General features: G+C 43.0%; 1 pseudogene; it reads right to left on the reverse strand.

Annotated features, from left to right (window-relative positions):
• Positions 1-980: 980 nt before the first annotated feature.
• LOC118367198 (carboxy-terminal domain RNA polymerase II polypeptide A small phosphatase 1-like) overlaps positions 981-22675 on the reverse strand; it is a 44715-nt pseudogene continuing 23020 nt past the window's right edge.

Below are 22675 nucleotides of genomic sequence, written 5' to 3' on the forward strand. Positions count from 1 at the left end.
AAACAAATGCCCAAGATATTATTGAATTAGCAAACATAAGATGTTTCCCAGTACATTCCATCACTCAATATAGTATGAATCAACACTATAGAGGGATATTAGTTCCAACATTTTCAAATAATGAAATACAAGATATCTACTGTATGCTGACACTAATATCATACAAAACATGCATTTTGCAATGCATACATGAAGACAAATATTTGTCTTATTGCGGAAACCTGTTTAACGTTGTTGCTTGAATAGAACATACTGTACATAACATACTCTTCATCTTCAACAACACATGGTATCATCTTGATGCAGTATCCACATCAGAATGTGATGGATCGATATCTTGTTTGTGTTCATATTTTAATGTTAAATTGGAATGGTAAAGGTTACAATTTTAAGATATTTTTGTGTCTTTAAAAAGGCAGTCACTAGTTTGTGTCAAAGATAACAAACAACAAGCAATTGAAATATTTGTGTAATTATTCCCAATGCTCCACTCACTTGAAACAATGCCTAGAAACAATGTCATCTTCAAGGCTGTAGGTACATTCAATTGTCAACCAACATACAGTAAGTACAGAGTTGACGACTCAATTGTCTCTCTGAATAAGAGCATGTGCTCAATCCATAAAATGTAATGTAATATAAAAATATGCCCTAAAGTACAGTTGGAGAATGCAATTGATTGCAGACTAGGCAATGAATCCAGACTTGAGATCTGTGTTTGAGTGGAATCTGCTTGCAAATCTTCCATAAATATGAATAAATGTTCTATGCAAATGTCTGAAAAAGCACTGGGATACCATTTCAGAATTTGGCCCATAATGGGTACTTGCACTGAGAGTGCAAAACAATGAGAATAGCTTCCTAATATTTAGTCAGTTCCAGTTCCATTTTCTTTTTCATTTAATTTGTTTTCAACACCCCCTGCAATTGAATAAATCACTCTATTAGTGTATGCATCATTCATTGTAGGGAGATATTACCTCTTTCGACAAATCATGCTTTATTGTGGGAAAGTACAAATCGTTTTATAGTTCTTTCTTATAATTCAGTAGCAGTTTCAGTTTCTTTACAGTACATGGATGTTAACACTCTTGTTGCATGCAGTAAAAAAACTAACAGCAAATGATTGTAGTCATTAAAATAATGTTTGTATTTAAAGACGTAGATCTTGTCAAATTATTGCTGAATTGTATTTTTAAGGTAACGCAGATCCGCATGCACAGAGACGTAGTCACGTACATGCACAAGCAAACACGTCAGGAAGTGTCATGAAGAAAACTAAGATCGTTACAAGGCATGATTACAAGGAGCTATGAAAAGGCAACCCACTCAACTGACTGTACAGGTTAAATGAGCACCACATTAGACTTGCAATATGATATTGCATATAAAAAAAGTCTAGTTCAAGTACTTGAAAGAACAGAAGCATACATTTAGCTTGTTAAAACCAAATTTCACACATACAACTCCAGCATATGGATTACAAACAATTTCCCAACCTGGACACCGTACTAGAATTATTAAAAGTTAGCACATTTTATTTAGTCAATATCAATTAATCTACGAAATAAAACATGACATCTTTAACATAGGTAAAATAAACATGGTTTAAAAAGTTTTCAAACAACTAAAGTGGGGAGAACAAGTATTTAACACACTGCCGATTTTGCAGGTTTTCCTACTTACAAAGCATGTAGAGGTCATTTTTCATCATAGGTACACTTCAACTGTGAGAGATGGAATATAAAACAAAAATCCAGAAAATCACATTGTATGATTTTTAAGTAATTAATTTGCATTTTATTGCATGACATAGGTATTTGATCTCCGACGAACCAGTAAGAATTCCGGCTCTCACAGACCTGTTAGTTTTTCTTTAAGAATCCCTCCTGTTCTCCACTCATTACCTGTATTAACTGCACCTGTTTGAACTCGTTACCTGTATAAAAGACACCTGTCCACACACTCAATCAAACAGACTCCAACCTCTCCACAATGGCCAAGACCAGAGAGCTGTGTAAGGACATAAGGGATAAAATTGTAGACCTGCACAAGGCTGGGATGGGCTACAGGACAATAGGCAAGCAGCTTGGTGAGAAGGCAACAACTGTTGGCACAATTATTAGAATATGGAAGAAGTTCAAGATGATGGTCAATCACCCTCGGTCTGGGGCTCCATGAAAGATCTCACCTCGTGGGGCATCAATGATCATGAGGAAGGTGAGGGATCAGCCAAGAACTACACGGCAGGACCTGGTCAATGACCTGAAGAGAGCTGGGACCACAGTCTCAAAGAAAACCATTAGTAACACACTACGCCGCCATGGATTAAAATCCTGCATCGCACGCAAGGTCCCCCTGCTCAAGCCAGCGCATGTCCAGGCCCGTCTGAAGTTTGCCAATGACCATGTTACATCCTCCTGAAAAGGCTCCAGGACAAAGGACAATACACCCTTCAGTTGGTAATGTACTTCAGTGAATGATTGTCAAATTATGATTAAGGTATTTTGTGCGTGTAATACATTTCAAACGGGGATGGGTGTAAACACTTATCTGATATAATGGATAAATGGGTCATCATAATCCTTGACTGATGTGATTCCAGTATTTTAAGCATGATTACTAACAGACAGCATAACTAAACACTGACCAAACTCAAACCTCTTCGTCTGAATGCATGCTTTCTGTGTGTTGCTACAGTCCATCCTTCGTCATAATCATACATCCTTCACACACACACACACACACACACACACACACACACACACACACACACACACACACACACACACACACAGTTGTAGTGAATCATTTCCAAAAATAGTATCTCATGTTGCAAAAAACACATGATATAATGTTCAGTTAAAAGGGGGTGACATTTTTTTAAAACATTATACTTGTGGTACAGCAGGATATTTTAGGCAACAATAATCTTTGAATGATTGTTGTTAAGTATGCCCTTACTTAGGCATTTTGGGTAAAATATATTAAAACGTGGGAATGGGTTGAGTTATCTTGATCTCAAGATGAAACCCCTTTGTTTTGTATATCGTATTCACCAAATAGTTGGCGAAAAGGACATTTAAATAATCACCGTTCCATGAAAAAGGGCTTCGCTTAACCTTGTCTTCAGGGTGAAAAGTCATTACCAAGAGGTGATTACCGCATCAAATGTGAAAAAATAATTGATACCATTCTTTTCAATGTTTGCCATAAAGCAGTTCCTCATTGTTCCGTCTCTGTGCCAAACTGAGTGGCCTCTCTATCACGTTTTGTGTGTATGGAATTTGGAGGACGACAATGACCGAGAGACACTAGCAGGTCCTTCTAGTGGGAAGAAACTTGAATCCTGTTGCCCACCAGCTTCTTCTATGGCCCCCGTGTGGTGAAAAGTTGCCGCCAGTGTCTAATTACGCACTAGCTTGCAATCCCCTGCTGCTTGAGAATATCGTAGACATCTTCCACTTGGCTTAGTCTCTCGAAGAATGGGATGAGATCTAGTAGCTCTGTGTCGGCCATGTCTTCGAACCAGGATGTTACGGGGACCTGAGTGTGTGAAAAGTTATAAACAAAGTAAAGTTTCAAAGTAATGACACAGATCTATGTGTACCAGTGAGTTAGTTATATGCACACTACCGGCCAAAAGTTCTAGAACACCTACTCATTCAAGGGTTTTTCCTTTTTAAAATGTTGAAACTATTTTCTACATTGCAGAATAATACTGAAGATACTGAATAATAGTGAAGACATCAAAACTATGAAATAGCACATATGGAATCATGTAGTAATCCAAAAAGTGTCCAAAAAAAACAAATCAAAATATATTCTTCAAATAGCCACCCTTTGCCTTGATGACTGCTTTGCACACTCTTGGCATTCTCTCAACCAGCTTCACCTGGAATGCTTTTCCAACAATCTTCAAGGAGTTCTCAAATATGCTGAGCACTTGTTGGCTACTTTTCCTTCACTCTGCGGTCCAACTCATCCCAAACCATCTCAAATTAAAACCCTTGAATGAGTAGGTGTTCGACAACTTTTGACAGGTAGTGTTATATGCAGAATTAAAAATAAATCATAAATAAAAAAAGTTAATATATTCACAAGAATGTGAAAATTCCCATTATTATGGATAGGCCATAGGTGAATAAATGAAAAACATTTTTAGACAGACAATGCATTCTGAAAGCCGTAAATCTCGATCAGGAGAGGGGTGGAGACAAGCACAAGGACAAGTGAAACAGATCAGGGCATGACAAGGCCACTCTAAAATGTGCACACAACACAATGTCAAAGATGTCTCAAGTTTTGAGGGAGCGTGAATTTGGCATGCTGGCTGCAGGAATGTCCACCAGAGCTGTTGCCAGAGAATTGATTGTTCGTTTCTCTACGATAAGCAGCCTACAACATCGTTGTAGAGAATTTGGCAGTACATCCAATCGGCCTCACAATCACATGTAACAGACCACATATGACAACACCAGCCCAGGACCTCCATATCCGGCTTCTTCACCTGCAGGATTGTCTGAGACCAGTCACCCGGATAGCTGATGACATTTCTGCACAAACTGTCAGAAACCGTCTCAGGCAAGCTCATCTGCGTGCTCGCCGTACTCATCAGGGTCTTGACATGACTACAGTTCAACATCGTGACCGACTTCAGTGGGAAACTGATCTCCTTCAATGGCCACTGGCCATTGTGCTCTTCACAGAAGAAATCCGGTTTGAACTGTACCGGGGAGATGGCAGACAGCGTGTATGGCGTCGTGTGGGCGAGCGGTTTGCTGACGTCAACGTTGTGAACAGAGTGCCCCATGGTGGCGATGGGGTTATAGTATGTGCCTGCATAAGCTACGGACAATGAACACAATTTTATTTAAAATCGATGGCAATTTGAGTGCCCAGAGATACTGTGATGAGATCCTGAGGCCCATTGTCATGCCATTGATCCACTGCCATCATGTTTCAGCATGATAATGCACAGCCCCATGTCGCAAGGATCTGTACACAATTCCTGGATGCCGAAAATGTCCCAGTTCTTCCATGGTTTGCATAATCAGACATGTCACCCATTGAGCATGTTTGGGATGCCCTGGATCTATGTGTATGACAGCATGTTCCAGTTCCTGCCAACATCCACCAACTTCTTTCAGACTTTAAAGAGGAGTGGGACAACATTCCACAGGCCACAATCAACAGCCTGATTAACTCTATGTGAAGGAGATGTGCCGCGCTGTATAGGCAAATGGTGGTCACACCAGATACTGACTAATTTTCTGCTCCACACCCCTACCTTTTTAAGGTATCTGTGACAAAGAGATGCATATAAACTCAGCAAATAAATAAACTACCTCTCACTGTCAACTGTGTTTATTTTCAGCAAACTTAACATGTGTAAATATTTGTATTAACATAACAAGATTCAACAACTGAGACATAAACTGAACCATGTCTGCAGACAGGTGTCTAACAGAAATTGAATAATGTGTCCCTGAACAAAGGGGGGGGTCAAAATCAAAAGTAACAGTCAGCATCTGGTGTGGCCACCAGCTGCATAAAGTACTGCAGTCCATCTCCTCCTCATGGACTGCATCAGATTTGCCCGTATTTGCTGTGAGATGTTACTCCACTCTTCCACCAAGGCACCTGCAAGTTCCTGGACATGTCTGGGGGGAATGGCCCTAGTCCTCACCATCCGATCCAACTGCTAAATGGGAACGAGATCCGGGCTGTTTGATGGCATTGGCAGAACACTGACATTCCTGTCTTACAGGAAATCACACACAGAAAGAGCAGTATGGCTGGTTGTATTGTCATGCTGGAGGGTCAAGTTAGGATGAGCCTGCAGGAAGGGTACCACATGAGGGAGGAGGATGTCTTCCCTGTAATGCACAGGGTTGAGATTGCCTGTAATGACAACAAGCTCAGTCCAATGATGCTGTGACACACTGCCCCAGACCATGACGGACCCTCTACCTCCAAATCGATCCCGCTCCAGAGTACAGGCCTCGGTGTAACGCTCATTCCTTTGACCGATAAACGCAAATCCGACCATCACATCTGGTGAGACAACCCCGCGACTCATCAGTGAAGAGCACTTTTTGCCAGTCCTGTCTGGTCCAGTGACGGTGGGTTTGTGCCCATAGGCAACATTGTTGCTGGTGATGTCTGGTGAGGACCTGCCTTACAACAGGCCTAAAAGCCCTTAGTCCATCCTCTCTCAACCTATTGAGGACAGTCTGAGCACTGATGGAGGGATTGTGTGTTCCTGGTGTAACTCGGGCAGTTGTTGTTGCCATCCTGTACCTGTCCCACAGGTGTGACGGTCAGATGTACCGATCCTGTGCAGGAGTTGTTACACATGGTCTGCCACTGCAAGTACGATCAGCTATCCGTCCTGTCTCCCTGTAGCGCTGTCTTAGGTGTCTCACAGTACGGACATTGTCATTTATTGCCCTGGCCACATCTGCAGTCCTCATGGCTCCTTGCAGCATGCTTAAGACACGTTCACGCAGATGAGCAGGGACCCTGGGCATCTTTCTTTTGGTGTTTTTCAGAGTCAGTAGAAAGGTCTCTTTAGTGTCCTAAGTTTTCATAACTGTGACCTTAATTGCCTACTGTCTGTAAGCTGTTAGTCTCTTAACGGTGCATGTTAGTGTCTCCACAGGTGCATGTTCATTCATTGTTTATTGGTTCATTGAACAAGCATGGGAAACAAATTGATTTTTTCGATTTTTTAACGAATTATCTTTGAAAGACAAGGTCCTGAAAAGGGAACTTTCCTTTTTTTGTTTATGAGTTTATGTATTCCCAGTCATGTGAAATCCATAGATTAGGGCGTAATGAATTTATTTCAATTGAGTGACTTCCTAAAATAAACTGAAACTCAGTAAAATCTTTGAAATTGTTGCATATTGCATTTATATTTTTGTTAAGAGTACCTAACTATGAAAGCTGCAGACATTTTGCAGAGAGAACATCAGTTATACAGATATAAGATCTTAATTTGATAACTCTGTTGCAGAGGAACTTTCCTGCGATGCAAGACATTTTCAACTTGTATATTACTTGAGATTTAAAAAGGCTTTTGAAGTTCTTCACTTTGACAGGTGATTTTCACATTCGAAAAAGGTATCAGCCTTTACAAAAATGCCAGTTAATTATAGTCCACATTTCCGGTTGCTGCAGGATTATTTTGATATTAAGATGCAACATCTGTATCACACATGCTGTTCTGCAAATATATACTGAAAACAATCTGAACAAGAAGTGTTCAGTGATAGTTGGAAAAGAAAAGTTGAAAATATGCTAAAACTTCAAAAAGGTCACCTATCTCTAAAGACTTTAAGTTTTAGGTTATTTTCAACTTCTCCAGGGGGTTATCGTTTCTTCCAAACTGTTTTACCATTTGTTATCAAGTTATGCAGCAATGTCCAACATATCTTGGCTAGCATGCTTGGAGAATGTTGGAATGTTAGTGGAAACAGATTGTATTAGTTAGCGGTGCATTGAAATGCAAGCGACCTAAACAACCCTAGCGGCCGAAACAACTATCACCATATATCAAAGCTTTCCTGTTCGGCAAAAGTATTTCAAATCAGTAGCTAGGTTTCCATCCAATTTGCGATAGTTTATGGAAATATTCTAAAAATCTGCATAAAACAAAAACACATGAGCTAATGAAGGAACTGAGAATTTAACTGGGCTGATTCTACAGAAATATAATGTACCTTTCACTTGATAGTAGGTAACTTGATAGTCGACTTTCCTGTCGGCGTTTGGTTATGGCGATATCTATACGGGAGCAGCTGCCTCTTCTTTAAAACCACTGGATGCTGTTTATCATTGCGTATGCTGCTTTATTACAGGTGAATGTTTTTGAAAACATAATTGTGTTCATTATCAGATAAAGTTCTGGACGTCACTGGCAACGCGGATAACGCAATATTTCCTTCCGTTTATTTACAAAGCTCTCGTGGAGAAACTACCATACCACCTCACATCGCTCCTGACATTCAAGCCAGTATGAAATACCTTACTCGCTCCCAGGAATAGGTCATTCTTTAAATTTGTTTAGTTGCTACCAATTGAAGTAAAACAGCATTTCGTTTTTAAGCACCACATACACATGGAACAAATTTCAGAATAGTCTACAATTGGACACACTAGTGTCTTTTGGGAATGTCAGGACATTAGGAAATGACCTGTTCACAGAGGAATGTACATGTTTTTTATACTGTAATTGTATTTATTATGCTCCAGCTATATCCCATTGGGGCCTGAGGGCGCCGGGCTCCCCAGCATTACGCACTGCTGCCGCCATCATTACGCACACCTGCTTCACTCGTCACGCGCATCAGTGATCATTTGGACTCACCTAGACTCAATCACCTGTGTTATTTCTTTCCCTATATCTGTCTGTCCCCCAGCTCTGTTCCCAGCTTCCGCATTAACGTTCGTATGTCGTTATGTTACCCGTGTGCTGACGCTGTTCCTGTCTTGTTCCTTGTCTGTTCCTCATTAAATGTTTGACTCCCCGCACCTGCTTCTCGACTCCAGCATCGGTCCTTACACCCGCGTTTGATTGTAATAATTGTGTCACTAATTCCCTATTATGTACTTTGTATTTTTATGATGAATTATGTGAATCAGGGCTCCCTTGTAAAAGAGTCATCTGTGTCAATAGGACTTTGATGAATAAATAATGTTTGAATAATAAAAATAATTAGGTAACCCGTGATTTCTCATGCTTTTGAGAAACTGATCAAATCCATATCCTCTAACAGTGCTATATTCTCAAAGACATCCCATCAAGCCAGATTATTCTGGACTTTGTTAAATAACCATGGTTGGAGGAAACAACAACAACCGAGGGAATATGAAAGTAGTAAGTAAACACCCCTTTGAAGGATCCCTTTCGATGGCAATGCCATGGAACACACTTAAAGAGGAAATTACACTTTTTTTTAGCACCTCAGATACTACTGTTGTGCAGTTTTCCTTTATCTGCAATTGATTGAATTGAGAGCTTAGTATTATAGTATACAGGTAGATAGAAGAAGGAATGCCATACAGCATTATCAGGGTGGAAGATGTAGGAGGCTGGGGAGTTGTCTACAATGATGACTTTGTTGAGGTCCCTGCCCAGCCGACTCAGGTCTTTAACATAGTTTCCTTGGTGGAACACGCAGGACTCCCGGAAGAGGCGGTGTCGGAAGGCACCCCATTTATCCAGCAGGTCGGAGACTGGATCGGCATACTGGCACAAAAGGAAAACACACACAACATCATCCCTGATGTTATGTTACAGAAAGATGTGTGTGTGTACACATTTATCATGAATAACTGATTAGAATGGCAGGGCAAAGTTTCTAAGAATTCGAAACATAACATGTCACAGTCTTAAAGGGAAAGTTTAGTATTTTAGATGGCCCCATCACTTTCATTGATTTTTAGCTAGCGGTGACTAAAGTTAGCTGAAGCTTGTAGTGGCTGTTTAAAGAAAACCAAACCATGGATTACAGTTTCTCCTGGCCCATTGACTACTTTCAGGGTGAGGACCATCTGACATCAACGTTGTAAAATCATGAACGTCCCTTTAAGGCTAGTACTTGTTAGATCCTGTCAACCTTTAATTTAATAAAACCTTTAGATATGACAAGCAGCATTTAGTTGAAAGAATTCACCTTGGATAAACTGGCAGTGAACAGAACACACTCAAACAACTCCCCCATTCTTTTGAGATACTCATCCACATTGGGTCGCTTCAACACGTACACCTGAGGTAATAAAAACAAGACATATGGAAATACTCTGGATTATTTACAAAAAGTTTACATATATTTGTTTTTGCCAAAGATGTTAATGCTTTAAAACAACTTTTTTTAAATAGAAGATCTTAAATAATTGTTGAGCGAGAAATGCGCCTACTCCCCCTCATCTGTGACTTTTGGCTACACCTTGCTTTGCGTGTCCAGCTTTGCTGCTATGTGATGCCAGATGATATTGAGGTTAATGGGATGGGACATAAAAAGATAGAGGGGAGAGACTGAAAGAGAGGTTAACACCGTTTTACAGCATTTCAGACTTCTTTAGAAATTAACAATCATAAATGCCACATATTACACTAAATGTCCATGTGGAATAGTCAATCAGGTGCAGCTAGGGTTGCAAAGCTACTGGTAATTTATCAAAGTTACCAGAATCATATTATTCACATATATGCACACTGAACAAAAATGTAAACGCAACAATTTCAATGATTTTACCCAGTTACAGTTCATATAAGGAAAACTGTCATTTCAAATAAATGCATGAGGCCCTAATCTATGGATTCTACACTACTGGGCAGAGGCGCAGCCATGCGTGGACCTGGGAGGGCAAAGGCCCACCCACTGGGGAGCCAGGTCCAGCCAATCAGACAGAGTTTTTTCCCCCAAAAGGCCTTTATTACAGAGAGAAATACTCCTCAGTTTCATCAGCTGTCTGGGTGGCTGGGCTCAGACGATCCTGCATGTGAAGAGGTCGGATGTGGAGGTCCTGAGCTGTTGTGGCTACACATAGTCTGCGGTTGTGAGGCCGGTTGGACGTACTGCCAAATTCTCTAAAACGACATTGGAGGCGGCTTACGGCAGAGAAATGAACATTTAATTCTCTGGCAACAGCTGTGGTGGACATTCCTGCATTCTGCATGCCAATTGCACGCTCCTTCAAAACTTGAGACATCTGTGGCATTGTGTTGTGTGACAAAACTGCACATTTTAGTGGCCTTTTATTGTCCTCAACACAAGGTGCACCTGTGTAATGACCATGCTGTTAATCAGCTTCTTGATATGCCACACCTGTCAGGTGGATGGATTATCTTGGCAAAAGGAGATTTGATCCCTAACAGGGATGTAAACAAATTTGTGCAAAACATTTTAGAAAAATACACTTTTTGTGCATATGGAACCTTTCTGTGATCTTATATTTCAGCTCATGAAACATGGGACCGACACTTGACATGTTGCGTTTATATTTTTGCTCTGTATGGTATTCATTTTTTATATCGGTCCATATTGTCCATGATTTTCTAGTGGATAAAAGCATATGGTTCAAGAAAAAAAGAACCTAATTAATGAAAAAAAGCATCTCATCAACAATGGCATTATTTTCAATTAACTCAGCAACTTTTCAAACTTTTGATTTTTTTTTACCAATGCCACCAGTTTGGCACCAACACATTGACAACAATGACATATTGACATAGTAAAATAAAAAAATAAGTATTAAAAATATATATAAAGGATATTTCATGCTGAAACCCTCATATTGAACACTAATGGTATCACGAAGTGCATTTTTTAATATCAGGAATGGGCAACTTAGCGGCCCGACCCTCAGATCAATTTCCGTCCCTCAGATCAATTTACATTCAATCAGGGTCTCAATTTAATGCTGAATGTAGAATACACAAGGTGCAATTTCGAAATTTGGTTGTGCATAAAAACAGTTTCTCTTGTTACTGATGAGTCACTGATATTCACTCAATTAGCCCATTTCAGCTAACATTTTTAGACTAATTTAACAGTCTAGTGGCCAGCTATCTAAACTAATAGTAATTAAGGTCGAATTAGAGTTCAGATTTGCTGTGGCCCCCACCCCATCAAAGTTGGCCATCCCTGGTTTATAATAAGCATAATGCTTTACAGCTTTGTAATAATTTTTTTATCATCTTACTTCATTATTTTATATATTGTACATGTGATAAAGCCACACAGAGGGCCATAGATAATTACAGACACCTGTGATAATCTGAAGTACCCAAAAGGCCACCAGTAATCTTGTAAAATGTCCCCAAATCCTTCAAAAGTTTACAGTAATATACCCTACCTTTGCAACTCTAGGTGCAGCCTATTATCTGTATATGGAAAGATATGCCTGTCAATATAGAACTTTCACTCAATTTCTGCTCACATCCATTACTCAAAAGAACATGATGCTATCGGCCTTGTTCCTGAACCAAGTCATCCCGAATAGGCTGTGCCCACTTAAACAAGCCTATCCTGGATTACTTGAAACAGACCCAGGCCTGGGGGCAAAACAGGAGTGTTCTTCTGTCTTCTGTCTGGAGTTAGCCTTTAAACTAGGAAAAACTACTGAAGTTCCTGCAATCTCCGATGTGATCTCATATGGACTGGGCAGAATCTGCGCTAGGGACTGAGATTGATGGGCCCAGTGATTTAAGAAGCCAAACATACTTCCTTGTTTCATCAGCCCACAGAAATAGCCACCTGCTGCTAGGATCCTTCAACAGAGAAGGCCAACGCTCTGTCAGATAGCTAGCCTAGCGCACCGGCGCTACAGCACAAACAGAGTCACAGAGTAAACAGTGGTGGATAAAAGGTTTGAACTAACTAAACACTTTCAAAACGAAAGAGAGGCATTCCAACATAGCGTGGATATCATGGAGATTAGATTCTAGAATTTTATTTGAGGTCATGGCCACATTACTGCTCCTTTCATTGTGGCGCTATGAAGGAGAGAACCTGTGAAAAAGGCTAAGAATTTAAACTGAAAACAGTCGCACTTACCTGGTGAACTGTTCCATCAATTTCCACTGGAATGATAAAATCAGCATTGTTCACAGGCTGTTGGGAGCAAGAAGATTCCATTTAAGAAACAAGTATGGAACAGTGTTTGAATTAAGACATTAAACATGTGCTTTACAAGCTTGTACAGAACACATTAGTTTGTGGGTTTCTTTTTATGTAAAATAAATATGTTTGAATTAAATGTGCTTTACAAGCTTGTAAAGACTGTAAAGCAAAAATAAAATGCTCACCATCAGCGACTTCAGAAATAACAGTATGTAAGTAATATGTTTCCATTCGAGACACTGAAATATAATGTATTTGACAACACCTATAAAAGTGTGATTTATTTAGCTGGGTCTTCTACCTAAAACAAGTCTCTCAAATGTTAGGTTGGTCACGAGTACGTGCTATGCAGGACACCATGACCTAAATTCATAGTCTATTCATAGTCTATGAAGTAATGTTGAGCCGAGCCTAACATGCATTACATACATTACATGCGTATACACTGCCTTCAGAAAGTATTCACAACCCTTGACTTTTTCCACATTTTGTTGTGTTAAATTAATTAAATTGAGATATTTTTTGTCACTGGCCTACACACAATACCCTATAATGTAAAATTAAGCTGAAATGTCTTGAGTCAATAAGTATTCAACCCCTTCATTACGGCAAACATAAATAAATAAAGGAGTACACATTTTCTTAGCAAGTCACATAATAAGTTGTAATAAGTGTTTAACATGATTTTTGAATGACCTCATCTCTGAACCTCACACATCTGTAAGGTCAATCAGTCGAGCAGTGAATTTCAAACACAGATTCAACCACAAAGACCAGAGAGGTTTTCCTATGCCTCACAAAGAAAAGCATCTATTGGTAGATGGGTAAAAAAAAGAAAGCTGACATTTAACATCCCTTTGAGCAAAGTGAAGTTATTAATTACACTTTGGATTTTGTGTCATTGCACCCAGTCACTAAAAAGATCCAGACGTCCTTCCTAACTCAGTTGCCGGAGAGGAAGGAAACAGTTCAGGGATTTCACCATGAGGCCAAAGGTGACGTTAAAACAGTTACAGAGTTTAATGGCGGTGATAGGGGAAAACGGAAGATGAATCAACAACATTGTAGTTACTCCACAATGCTAACCTAATTGACAGAGTGAAAAGGAAGCCTGTACAGAATAAAAATATATACAGTACCAGTCAAAAGTTTGGACACACCTACTCATTCAAGGGATTTCTTTTATTTGTGACTCACCACCTGGATTCGGTCTTACGTAGCAAAATGTGAAATTGTGTTTTTTACATTGGATAAAAGAAGAGCCTCAGAGCTACAAAATGGTATATCATACACTGCATTTGAGGAACAATGAGAACGTAAATATGCTTTGAAAAGTTGATCAACTTGTAAACTCACTTTTGAGAAAATCACCTATGAATGTTTTAGTATCTAGTGAAGAGCTCTTCTTTGTCTACACACATTCAGCATCATTCACACCCTCTTAAGCTTTTATCCCCTCCCATCTTGTTTCGCTCTCAGAGCGCACACTTGACGCTCTGGACGATGATTTGTTTATGTTTGGATAACATGAAAACAGCCTAATCAGCTTTGCTGGGAACAATTTAATTATGCTTTTTTGCAGACGTTTAAATGACACCGGCCATATTCAACGGATGTTGTACAGATGTCACGTAACGTTAGCAAACGAGCCAGCCAGCTAAGGTTAGCTAGTTAAACAACAATGAACAAAGTGCCAACACTGCAAACTAGAAAAGCAAACCGCTCTGGGAAACAAATAATAGCATGCCAACACCGCTAACTACAAAAGCAAACAGCTCTGGGAAACTAATAATAACCTCCGCTAGGGAGCTTGTCAGCTAACTTTAGCTAGCTAGCTAACAGTACACTTTAACAATGAACCTAGCTAGGTAAACAACATTTAAGATCACACACGTCACATAACGTTAGCTAATGAGCCAGCCAGCTAACGTTAGCTAGTTAAACAACAATGAACAAAGTGGCAACAATGCCACAGTGCTGGGAGCTAACTAGCCAGGTCCAATGTTAGCTAGCTAACGTTAGACTAACTAGAAAAGCAAACGGCTCTGGGAAACAAATAACGTCAGCTAGGGAGCTAGCCAGCTAATGTTAGCTAGCTAACAGTACACTTTAACTTGAAATTAAACCACTTTCTGTCAAAATTAGAAATGTGTAATGTATGAAGATGTAGCTAGCAAATGCTAGACTATCTTACCTGCATACATCAACATGCATCATGGAAGCATCTCCCTGTCAGGGATGCCATACCACGGTTGCCCTTAGTTTGAAGATGTAACCCGGAGACAGGTGTTTTCTCAATCTCTTTAGCTATCATACTCCAATTCCACTGATTTCAAAACTTGATCATCCTGAAAATGGAAAGCAATACTTATGCAGCTCCACTAAAGAATACATTTAGAAAAAAAGCTGCGTTCAACAGGATTACCAACACAGACTGACAAGCTCAAATAGACAGACGCCTTCAATATGGTAGAACAATACGAACTCCTCTCTCGGCATGTCCAGACCACTTATTATTTCAGCCAATCATGGCTAGTGGGAAGGATGCTGATTTTTCTGTGGCTTAACCAACAAGGCTCGTAATAGAACCAGGAACAGATATAGCCCTTGGTTCTCCCCAGACCTGACTGCCAATCCAATGGCGTTCTGCATTAGAATCGAACAGCCCCCGTGATATGCAGCTGTTTAGGGAAGCTCGAAACCATTATACCCAGGCAGTTAGAAAAGCCAAGGCTAGCTTTTTCAAGCAGAAATTTGCTTCCTACAACACTAAATCAAAAAAGTTCTGGGACACTGAAGTCCATGGAGAATAAGAACACCTCCTCCCAGCTGTCCACTGCACTGAAGATAGGAAACACTGTCACCACTGATAAATCCACCATAATTGAGAATTTCAATAAGCATTTTTCTACGGCTGGCCATGCTTTCCACCTGGCTACTCCTACCCCGGTCAACAGCACTGCACCCCCCACAGCAACTCGCCCAAGCCTTCCCCATTTCTCCTTCTCCCAAATCCGTTCAGCTGATGTTCTGAAAGAGCTGCAAAATCTGGACCCCTACAGATAAGCCGGGCAAGACAATTTGGACCCTTTCTTTCTACAATTATCTGCCGAAATTGTTGCCACCCCTATTACTAGCCTGTTCAAGCTCTTTCGTGTCATCTGAGATTCCCAAAGATTGGAAAGCAGCTGCGGTCATCCCCCTCTTCAAAAGGGGGACACACTCTTGACCCAAACTGCTATCTATTCTACCATGTCTTCGAAAGCCAAGTCAACAAACAGATTACCGACCATTTCGAATCTCACCATACCTTCTCTGCTATGCAATCTGGTTTCAGAGCTGGTCATGGGTGCACCTCAGCCACGCTCAAGGTCCTAAATGATATCTTAACCGCCATCGATAAGAAACATTACTGTGCAGCCGTATTCATTGATCTGGCCAAGGCTTTCGACTCTGTCAATCACCACATCCTCATCGGCAGACTCAACAGCCTTGGTTTCTCAAATGATTGCCTCGCCTGGTTCACCAACTACTTCTCTGATGGAGTTCAGTGTGTCAAATCGGAGGGTCTGCTGTCCGGACCTCTGGCAGTCTCTATGGGGGTGCCACAGGGTTTAATTCTTGGACCGACTCCCTTCTCTGTATACAGTGCCTTGCGAAAGTATTCAGCCCCCTTGAACTTTGCGACCTTTTGCCACATTTCAGGCTTCAAACATAAAGATATAAAACTGTATTTTTTTTTGTGAAGAATCAACAACAAGTGGGACACAATCATGAAGTGGAACGACATTTATTGGATATTTCAAACTTTTTTAACAAATCAAAAACTAAAAAAATTGGGCGTGCAAAATTATTCTGATCCACCTCTACGCAGACGACACCATTCTGTATACTTCTGGCCCTTCTTTGGACACTGTGTTAACAACCCTCCAGGCAAGCTTCAATGCCATACAACTCTCCTTCCGTGGCCTTCAATTGCTCTTAAATACAAGTAAAACTAAATGCATGCTCTTCAACCGATCGCTACCTGCACCTGCCCGCCTGTCCAACATCACTACTCTGGACGGCTCTGACTTGGTACGTGGACAACTACAAATACTTAGGTGTCTGGTAAGACTGTAAACTCTCCTTCCAGACCCATATCAAACATCTCCAATCCAAAGTTAAATCTAGAATTTGCTTCCTATTTCGCAACAAAGCATCTTTCACTCATGCTGCCAAACATACCCGTGTAAAACTGACCATCCTACCAATCCTCGACTTTGGCGATGTCATTTACAAAATAGCCTCCAATACCCTACTCAACAAATTGGATGCAGTCTATCACAGTGCAATCCGTTTTGTCACCAAAGCCCCATATACTACCCACCATTGCGACCTGTACGCTCTCGTTGGCTGGCCCTCGCTTCATACTCGGAGCGCGTCCAGGAACACACAGCGATGCTCCACCATCTCGACGCCGCCATGGACCACGTCGTCCAACTACGGAGAGAGACGGAGAGTTCATCCAGCACCTCCACCAGCACAACAGGGGCCTCCACTACTCACTCCCTCTGCACCCGGTTCCAGTGGGATTCGCCTCACCCTCCCCGGGCAGTACAATGGGGTGGCTACCCACTGCCAGGGTTTCCTGTTGCAGTTGGGAGTTATACCTGGAAGGAGATGCGGTGCTGGACCACTTTGAGGAGTATACCCTGCGTTTCCGGGCGGTCTTCGCCCATCCACCCGAGGGCAGAGCGGTGGGTGAACGTCTTTTCCACCTACGGCAGGGGACGAGGAGTGCACATGAGTTCGCTTTGGACTTTTGGACCCTGGCCTCCGGAGCGGGATGGAACGACAGGGCCCTGATCGACCACTATCGCTGCAGTTTGTGCGAGGACGTCCGTTGAGAGTTTGCCTGCAGGGACACCACCCTCATCTTCGACCAGCTGGTGGACCTGTCCATTCGGCTGGATAACCTGCTGGCAACCCGCGGACATCCAGATCGGCAACCCAGCAACACCGCTCCGATGCCCATGGAGTTGGGAGGTGCTGCGCTTAGGGAGACCGGAGGAGGTCTCGTGCACCATCTGTGGCCGCAGAGGTCACACTGCCGGTCGTTGCCGGGTTGGTTCCTCTGGGGGTCGAGGCCAGAGGCAGGGCACTCTGGTGTCACCCCAGTTGAAAAGGCACCATTCTCACCCAGAGCCCTCTGTTGCACACATGTTTTTGTATGTTACTTTCCCGCATTCCCAGCATAAGGCGCTCGTCGATTCAGGCGCGGCTGGGAATTTTATTGACAGATCATTTGCCCATAGTTTAGGGATCCCCATCGTTCCTGTAGCTATGCCATTCCCAGTTAACGCCTTAGATAGTCAACCATTAGGGTCAGGGTTGTGTCTGGAGTTAGCCAGGGTTGATTAAGCCACCGCTCCTCGGGGCATGGTGATGCAGGGGGGTCACACGGAGAGAATCAGTCTCTTTCTCATTGACTCTCCTCCGTTTCCCATGGTGCTAGGCCTACCCTGGTTAGCTTGTCATAACCCCACTGTTTCATGGCAATGGAGGGCTCTCGGGGTGGTCCCGAGAGTGCTCGGAGAGGTGTTTAGGAGTTTCCGTAGGTGCTACTATGGTGGAATGTCCAGACCAGGTGTCTACCGTGAGCATTCCCCCCGAATATGCAGATTTAGCTCTCACTTTCTCCAAAAAGAAGGCCACTCAATTACCACCCTAACGACGGTGCACTTCCCAGGAGTCACGTGTATCCTCTGTCACAGGCGTAGACGGTGGCTATGGAAACATACGTCTCTGAATCCCTGCGTCAGGGCTACATTCGGTTCTCCACTTCCCCCACCTCCTCGAGTTTCTTTTTTGTGAAGGAGGGAGGTCTGCGTATTGACTATCGAGGCCTTAATCAGGTAACTGAGGTACAGTTATCCACTACCTCTTATAGCCACGGCGATTGAGTCAATGCACGGGGTGAGCTTCTTCACCAAACTTGTTCTCAGGAGTGCTTACAAACCTGGTGCGTATCTGGGAGGGAGACGAGTGGAAGATGGCATTCAGTATGACCTCAGGGCATTATGAGTACCTCATCATGCTGTACGGGTTGATGAATGCTCCATCAGTCTTCCAAGCGGTTGTAGACGAGATTTTCAGGGACCTGCACGGGCAGGGTGTAGTGGTGTATATTGATGACATTCTGATATACTCCGCTACACGCGCCGAGCATGTGTCCCTGGTGCGCAAGGTGTTTGGTCAACTGTTGGAGCATGACCTTTACGCCAAGGCTGAGAAATATCTGTTCTTCCAACAGTCCGTCTCCTTCCTAGGGTACTGCAGTGACCGCATCTCAGCCGTGCGTAGTTGGCCGACTCCCTCCACCGTAAAGGAGGTGCAGCGGTTTCTAGGGTTTGCCAATTACTACCGGAGGTTGATCCAGGGTTTTGGTCAGGTAGCGGCTCCCATTACCTCACTGCTGAAGGGGGGACCGGTACGTTTGCAGTGGTCGGCTGAGGCGGACAGGGCCTTTGGTCACCTGAGGGCTCTGTTTACCTCAGCTCACGTGCTGGCCAATCCAGATCCCTCTTTGGCATTCATAGTGGAGTTGGACGCATCCGAGGCTGGGATAGGAGCCGTGCTCTCTCAGCGCTCGGGTACGCCACCGCAGATCCGCCCCTGTGCCTTCCTATCGAGGAAGCTCAGCCCGGCGGAGCGAAACTATGGCGTGGGGGACCGGGAGCTGTTAGCTGTCGTCATGGCTTTGAAGGCGTGGAGACATTGGCTTGAGGGGGCTAAACACCCTTTTCTCATCTGGACTGACTACCGCAATCTGGAGTATATCCGGGTGGCGAGGAGACTGAACCCTCACCAGGCATGGTGGGCCATGTTTTTCACCTGTTTTGTTTTCACCCTTTCTTACAGACCAGGTTCCCAGAACGTGAAGGCAGATGCACTGTCCCGGGTGTATGACACAGAGGAGCGGCCCATGGATCCCACCCCCATACTCCTGGCCTCCTGCCTGGCGCCGCCGGTAGTGTGGGAGCTGGACACGGACATTGAGCAGGCGTTGCGTGCAGAACCCGCTCCCCTCCAGTGTCCCGCTGGGTGTCTGTATGTTTCGTCTGCTGTCCGTAACCGGCTGATCTATTGGGCCCACACATCACCCTGCTCTGGTCATCCAGGCATCGGTCAGACGGTGTGCTGTCTGAGTGGGAAGTACTGGTGGCCCACTTGGCTAAGGACGTGAGAGTTTATGTTTCCTCCTGCTTGGTGCGCACCAAGTGTAAAGCTCCTAGGCACCTGCCCAGAGGTAAGCTACATCCCTTACCCATTTCACAGCAGCCATGGTCACACCTGTCGATCAATTTCCTGACCCATGTCCCCCCATCACAGGGAAACACCACGAACCTGTTTGTTGTGGATCGTTTCTCTAAGTCCTGCCGTCTCCCCCTGCTGCCCGGTCTCCCTACGGCCCTACAGACTGCGGAGGCCTTGTTTACACACGTCTTCCGGGGGTGCCTGAGGACATAGTATCTGATCAGGATCCCCAATTCACTTCTAAGGTCTGGAGGGCGTTCATGGAATGTTAGGGGGTCTTGATCAACCTTACCTCAGGTTTTCACCACGAGAGTAACGGACAAGTGGAGAGAGTAAACCAGGAAGTGGCCCAGTACCCGCTCCTTCACTAACCTCTCCCCCTTCCAGTGCATACTGGGGTATCAGCCGGTTCTGGCGCCAGAAAGTCGGCATAGACCATCACCACAGTGAGGTCCCGGCTCTCGACCCGAAATCTGCCTGCCCTGCCGGAAGCTGGGTCCGCGGTTTGTGGGACCATTTTAAGTCCTGACGAGATTGAACGAGGTGAGTTACAGGTTACAGCTTCCCCCCGATCACCGTATTACCGGTGGTGGTTGGCCCGCTCCAGGAGTCTGAGGTGCGGGAGGTTCCGCCGCCCCCTCTGGACATCGAGGGGGCCCCGGCGCACTCTGTTAATTCCATACTGGATTCGAGGCGTTGGCCGTTTTGTACCCAATTTGTTATTTTCTTGATTTCGTTGGTTTTGGAATTAAACTGCTCCGGCTATTACCTAGTTCTGCTCTCCTGCGTCTGACTTCCCTGCCACCAGTTACACACCCCTTACACTACCACAGAATTCTGCAGCAATATACCATCCCATCTGGTTTGCGCTTAGTGGGACTATCATTTGTTTTTCAACAGGACAATAACCCAACACACTTCCAGGCTGTGCAAGGGCTATTTCACCAAGAAGGAGAGTGACAGAGTGCTGCATCAGGTGACCTGGCATCCACAATCACCCTACCTCAACCCAATTGAGTTGGAAGGAGATGAGTTGGACCGCATAGTGAAGGAAAAGCAGCCAACAAGTGCTCAGCATGTGGGAACTCCTTCATGACTGTTGGAAAAACATTCCAAGTGAAGCTGGTTGAGAGAATGCCAAGAGTGTGCAAAGCTGTCATCAAATGTCTACAAACATGTTTTCACTGTCAATATGGGGCATTACTGTGTGTCGACGGGTGAGAGAAAAACATATTTTTAATCAATTTTGAATTCAGGATGTAAGACAACAAAATGTGGAATAAGTCAAGGGGTATGAACACTTTCTGAAGGCACTGTATATGCATGGGTTTTCTTAAATACATATGTCACTAGTTCAAATGCTGTCAAGGTTTTACTTGACAATTTCTGACTGCATGCCACGTCTGACACCAAGTCAGAATTTGATGCCAGCTAATTTTGGAGAGACACTTTCTTTTGCTCTGTGGAAGATCTTCCAGCACACCAGACGTGTTCACATCACCATCTACCCCATGATAATTGTTTCACATGCATAGATAGCAAACTCATTTCAAATCCATATGTCAGTGATTCCACCACTAACATGACCGTAGTAGCCACCCAGACATCCTTGTCAGTGAGCACAGGGTTGATGCCAATCTGAAGTCACTCGTAAATAAAACAGACACATTTTTAAAACTACTCTGTAACATGTAATTAAAGTGTATTGAAAATCAAGTTTTCGACTTTGCATTGGTAGTCTAGTTGAATACATACATCCAAACTTACAGTATTACTCTAAAATCAAAGTTGCCATATTATGGAAGAAAACAAGCCAACTTAAGTTAGAATAGGACACACTGTATATCTCTCAGAATAGGACATGAAATATATATCTCTGAGAATAAACATATTTAATTTACTATACGTACCCCTCCGTTACCATTTTGAACAATCAATCCCATTAAAAACACACTACACCGTGTCACTCGCCTTCAATAAAATGCTGCCACTTTCATTGATAGGCCACAGGTTTAAACTATCTTGTGACATTCTTTGGGACAGACTGATTAGATGGCCAAGACCACCTGGCAAAGGGAAGAGCACATTATACCCATTATGCAGCCAATCGTGGATATACCGAGTAGCATAGGTAACTGCGGTTGATTACAAAAATAAACATTAATTAACATCAATTAACATTCCAAATAAATAAGTCTGCTTCCAACTCACACTCTCAAACTCAGATCCCCTGAATGCAGCTCACTTTCCAGCCCACTTTCCAGCTCACACTCTCAAACACATAGATCCCCTGAAAGCAGTTCACTTCCCAGCTCACATTTTCAAACACATAGATGCCCTGAACGCAGCTCACTCTCCAGATCCCAATCACCTGAATTCTCATCACCTGTTCACACACCTGTATGTAATTTACACACTATTTAGTTCAGTTCATTGCACCCCATCTTTGTGAGGTATTGTTTGTTTTTGTCCACATTCTATTCAGAGCGCTTTAATAATTAGTATAAAAGAGAGAGTGGAAATCAATCAAGTATTCTCTGTTAGCGTTTGTCCTCAAAGAGCGGGTCATTCATGTCAGCTTACCTTGAATGAACTGTGCACTAATGTTTCATCCAAATCAATCACCACACAGATCTTCCCTGAGTCTTTTGACTTGATTTGAGGTAGCAGAGGTTTTGCCGGGACCTGAAAACAAATAGTTAGACGTTAGGTCAATGAACAGCCAAATGATGCCATGATAT

This window comes from Oncorhynchus keta, chromosome 34 (genome assembly GCF_023373465.1).
Source record: "Oncorhynchus keta strain PuntledgeMale-10-30-2019 chromosome 34, Oket_V2, whole genome shotgun sequence".
NCBI lineage: Eukaryota > Metazoa > Chordata > Actinopteri > Salmoniformes > Salmonidae > Oncorhynchus > Oncorhynchus keta.